Here is a 5,738-nt window from a genome sequence, read left to right as displayed (position 1 = left end):
GCAACGTAAAAAAAGTCGACATAACCGATGAAAAATGCTTAGACAAAGCGAGAATTTGGCGGTTCCACTTCAAAAACGTCGACTTAATAGAGTTGGCGAGTTAACCGAGGTCGAGATAAGTGGGTGTCCACTGTATATATATATATTTACACTGTATTATGATTAAAGTTAATTTATATGCTACACATCTCTAGCATGACTGAAAAAGTAGGAAATGCAAATATGTAACAGTAAGAACCTTCACTTCTTCAAACACTGGACAGAAACCTCCCACGTGACAACAGTGGTATATAAAAGACATGTATCTGAGACCGGAACGTGAGAAACCAACAGATACTTCTACAGATGAAGATCTCCTCCTGCAGCCTTCTCACACCTTCTACTGAACTTCAACATCAAGTTCTAACAGCTTTCGGTGAGAAGCCCCCCCCCCCTCTCTCTCTTTCAAATTGTCTTTTCTCTTTCTGTTTAATTAGTTCTGTACTGATTATGAATTTGTACATATAAAAGAAACCCTCTCAGCAGAGATGTGGTCTGATGGTATATTAAGTTTGTAATCTAGTGAAGGAGTGTTGATTTATTCATTAATGGAGACTTAAAGCACTTTTGTATGTGACTCTGGATGAGGGCATCTGCTAAATGCTTATAATATAAATATAATTATTGCATAATTTCATTACTATCACAAGACAAATCTAAAATCTTTTATATCATATTACAAAAGTTTTTTATATTCATAAAATATGTGCTTTATGACCTACTCATTCCCAGTCTATATTCCTATCTTGTGCTCAGTGTCGCAAGAATAGACTCCAGATCCACTACCAGCTGACCAAGATGAAGATCCTCGCTCTTGGTACTTTAATACGCTTCATTTCAAACATTTATTACAGTTTGAGGATTAAATGCTTCTTTAATGATAAGTAACTTTAAAACAAAAACCAAATACGAGGTGTGAGGAATGAAACTGTGTGTGTGTGATGCTGTTGTAGGAAATGAATCAGTGAGGTGGTGATGTGATGAAGTGCAGTTACTGATACACACCGATACTGACTTTCTTATAACAACTCATCCAGAAGGGGTTCATCCTTTTTGTCCACTTTTTATCCGTTTTATTCACTTAGTCACATTTAATATTCTGAAATAACCATGAAAGCAGTTATGTGACAGTCCCCTCAGTGTTTTCTGTGTTTGTGTCTAAAAATCTCTTTATTCTGTTAATTATCCTGCAGATCTTTAATAAAACTTCACTGTTTGCTGTAAAAATTGATAATTTTGTCGCCTGGTTTTTCCATCACACTGCACACTGACACTTTCTGTACAGAAATAAGATGTTTTATGAACATTCAGTAAAATGTTTCTCAGGATGGGGATTGTTCTCACTGCACATTATAACCTGATAAAAAATAATATTTTCAGTAGTGTTTATTTCATGTTTTCTTCACTCTTCTTTCTGTAATAAAACTCTAAAGTCATTTAGCATTAAAACTTCTCACAATCCCAAAGTGTCAGTGTGATGAAATAAAGAGAACACAAAACTGTCCATGTTTTATTAGATGCTTTTTATTAGAAGTTTTATTAAAAGATCAAAACAAAGGTTAATTAACAGTAAGAACCTTCACTTCTTCAAACACTGGACAGAAACCTCCCACGTGACAACAGTGGTATATAAAAGACATGTATCTGAGACCGGAACGTGAGAAACCAACAGATACTTCTACAGATGAAGATCTCCTCCTGCAGTCTTTTCACACCTTCTACTGAACTTCAACATCAAGTTCTAACAGCTTTCGGTGAGAAGCCCCCTCTCTCTCTTTCAAATTGTCTTTTCTCTTTCTGTTTAATTAGTTCTGTACTGATTATGAACTTTTACATGTTAAAGAAACCCTCTCAGCAGAGATGTGGTCTGATGGTATATTAAGTTTGTAATCTAGTGAAGGAGTGTTGATTTATTCATTAATGGAGACTCAAAGCACTTTTGTATGTGACTCTGGATGAGGGCATCTGCTAAATGCCGTAAATGTAAATGTAAATTGCTCTGAGCTCATCCCCTTTAATTCTGTAGTTAGACATAAAACTGCTTCATTACTTCTACAAAACCCAAAATAATTTCACATTTATAATCAGCATTGATTCTTTTAGTTTGCAGAAACACATTTATTACGCTTTCAGGATTAAATGCTTCTTTAATGATAAGTAACTTTAAAACAAAGACCAAATACGAGGTGTGAGGAATGAAACTGTGTGTGTGTGATGCTGTTGTAGGAAATGAATCAGTGAGGTGGTGATGTGATGAAGTGCAGTTACTGATACACACCGATACTGACTTTCTTATAACAACTCATCCAGAAGGGGTTCATCCTTTTTGTCCACTTTTTATCCGTTTTATTCACTTAGTCACATTTAATATTCTGAAATAACCATGAAAGCAGTTATGTGACAGTCGCCTCAGTGTTTTCTGTGTTTGTGTCTAAAAATCTCTTTATTCTGTTAATTATCCTGCAGATCTTTAATAAAACTTCACTGTTTGCTGTGGACGATTTTCTCGCCTGGTTTTTCCATCACACTGCACACTGACACTTTCTGTACAGAAATAAGATGTTTTATGAACATTCATAGATAGATACAACTTTATTATCATTGCATAGTACAGGTACACAGCAACGAAATGCAGTTTGGCATCTACCAGAAGTGCAAAAATGTAGCAGTCGTGCAAAAGTGCAGATAAATATATGGCATATTTACAGCAAGTGATAAATATGTAAACATATATAAAGTGAATAAATATAAAGTCAGTAACAGTGCAGAGACGTGTGGACATCGATTTATAGTACAGGACTGGTTCTGAGGCGATGGCATTAAAGAGTAATGTGCAGAAGTGAAGGTTAAAAAATTTTGGCATTTTAGAATAAGCAGCTAAATAACCAGTTGACTATATATATATATATATATATATGAAGCATATGTAAATATGTATAAATATAAGGCAGTAACAGTGCAGAGATGTGTGGACATCATTAGGAAGTACAGGAATGGTTCTTAAGGCTATGGCATTGAAGAGTAATTAGCAAGTCGAATAAACAATCTACTATATATAAATATATATATATGTAAATATATACACACAGGTTATATACACAAATGAATGAAATGTTGGGCAGAATATACAGTAATGATATAAAGATACATAGATAAAAAAAAATGCAGATGTAATGAGTAATAGAAAAATATGTAGTATGTACATGTATTGTACAGAGGTTATATACAGTGTTTCGTTTTGTTTTGTTTTGTAGTGATTTAGCGGTGTAGTGTGGAGTTCACTAGTGTGATGGTGGATGGAAAAAAGCTGTCCCTAAACCTGCTGGTTCTGGTGCGTAAGTTCCTGTATCTCCTTCGTGATGGAAGGAGGTTAAACAGTTTATGACTGGGATGTGAAGAGTCCTTGATGATGTTGTGAGCTCTGCGCAAACATCTGCTGTGGTGAAGGTGTTCAATGGCAGGTAGTTGGGTGCCAGTGATGCGTTGGGCGGTTTTGACCAGCCTTTGCAGTGCTTTTTGTTCACTCACAGTAGAGCCTCCGTACCATATGGTGATGGAGTTGGTCAGGATGCTCTCAATGATGCAGCGGTAGAAGCTCGTTAAAATCCCTAGGGACAGATGAGAGTTCTTGAGACTTCTCAAGAAGTAAATGTTTCAGTAAAATGTTTCTCAGGATGGGCTTTGTTCTCACTGCACATTATAACCTGGTAAAAAATAATATTTTCAGTAATTGTTTATTTCATGGTTTTCTTCACTCTTCTTTCTGTAATAAGCTTATTTTGTGGGTTCAGATGTGGTTGTGTGTAAAATCTGTTTCTGCTCCCTTAAGTGGAGATGAAGCACTACGTCCAGATTTGAAGAAGAAACTCACTGGTTTATAGATGAACTCATGAACACGTCTGTTTATTTCTGTATATATATTGTGCTGCTCTGCCTCCATGTTGGTGTCACTACCTGACCTTCATAATGACATGAACGCAGCTAATATACAGTTCCAGGTCCAGAGTCGTGACTTTAGTGCCTGTCCAGTGACCTGAAACCGATCTGAGATGTCCTAGGATTGAATTTTGTGTGTTTGTATCGTGTGTGTGTGTGTGTGTGTGTGTGTGTGTGTGTGTGTGTGTGTGTGTGTTCAGGCAGGATGCAAAGCTGTGTTTAAAGCCTCCTTACTTAATTATAATATCACTGTAATACACGCCCTCTAGTGGCTCACAGCTTTAATAGCATGAGGTGGTAAACAACTTCCTTTTCTCAAAACTCTGCTCTGAGTTTTAAAACATATAATAAATATATAACTAAATAATAGTCCTAATAAATAATGAAAATATTTACAAATAAGATCTGTTAACAGATCTGTTGGATAATTTACATGATAATTAAATGAATAAAAAGTCAATAATAATAAGGAAGTCAGTAAATCGGTGTGTAACAGTAACTCCACTTCATCACATCACCACGTCACTGATTCACTTCCTACAGCAGCATCACACACACACAGGTCATGATAATAAACAGGCTACTTCCACTTCTGCATCACACCACCCTGCTGTAGATTATTGTTCACTAAAAGCAGTCACTTGTGTATTTTATTCCATGTCTAATGCAGTAAATGGTGGTGGAGGGAAACTCAAGTCCAGATACAAGACTTTATTTACTTATTTAAACATTAAGCGATGGAGTAGTGATGAAGGCTGATGATGATATCAACCTGGAATAAACTATTGCTGAAGTTCACTAATAATACATTACTAATGTATTCTTACTAATAAATGTTTTACTGTGTTGAAGTTCAAATGTCTTCGACTCCAAATTCACACATTCAGACCTCAATAAACACCATGTCACATTAAACAGCTTTAGAAGCCCACTGGCGAGACTTTTTTAAGCATCTTCTCAGAGTGAAACCTGTGGTTTTTACACACTGAGCTATGAACACGTTTCACTAAACACATTGATGTACCAACTACTTAGAAGTTTTTACTTCATTTAAACATCTCAGTGTTTTTATAAAAGACTAAAATCTTAACAGTGTGATGAAATGATGATGAAGTGACAAAATCGTCCACTTTTCCATAAAGTTGTCACTGATTAACAGCTTCTTTCTCTTCCTTCATAACAGCTGAAGAACAGTGTCTACAGTGCAGATATGAAGCTGATCTCAGATGAGTATTTACACCATGCTGTGACCAGAGACTGTGCAGAGAGCAACAAAACTACTATTACTAATACTGAATATACCAGAGCTCATCTACTTCCATATCAGTGTGCTGCTGATGAGGATCAGGCAGATTCCACCTTCACCTTTACTAATGTTCACCACAAACACACTACAGCAATAACGTATAAGATACACAAGTAGAAACACCAAATAAAGAACAAGATAATGAATGTGTGTAGTCCTGTATTAGAATATTACAATCCAGTTACTGCTAACATTTATACTTCAGCACATGTTCAGAATCTTTAGTTTTTCTTACTGTAGATCTACAATTTAAAATAAGACGCTGAAACACATGATTTGTACGTGTGCTCCATACCCAGGTGAACGGATTTTCAGCATGGTGGGGGGTCGGGTTTTGCCAGGAGTGAAATTATAAGTGTGCAATGCACAGGCTTGCTCCTGCAATCGGTGTAACACTGCCTTTTATAGAAATAAAATCAGTTCAGTTCAGCTGGAGACGTGACGCTGCAGTTCTAAA

At 36.0% G+C, this 5,738-nt stretch overlaps 1 long non-coding RNA gene across 1 annotated transcript; it reads left to right on the top strand.

Moving 5' to 3' along the window:
- The first annotated feature begins 267 nt into the window (after positions 1-267).
- On the top strand, positions 268-1,260 carry LOC124388761. The gene is made up of 2 exons (XR_006926470.1): positions 268-415; positions 796-1,260. It is a non-coding gene; the product is annotated as an uncharacterized LOC124388761 (long non-coding RNA).
- The last annotated feature ends 4,478 nt before the right edge of the window (positions 1,261-5,738 follow it).

The sequence above is a fragment of the Silurus meridionalis genome, chromosome 1 (assembly GCF_014805685.1).
Source record: "Silurus meridionalis isolate SWU-2019-XX chromosome 1, ASM1480568v1, whole genome shotgun sequence".
NCBI lineage: Eukaryota > Metazoa > Chordata > Actinopteri > Siluriformes > Siluridae > Silurus > Silurus meridionalis.
Note: the sequence above shows the minus strand (reverse complement) of the source record. Positions and strands in the feature narration are given on the sequence as shown.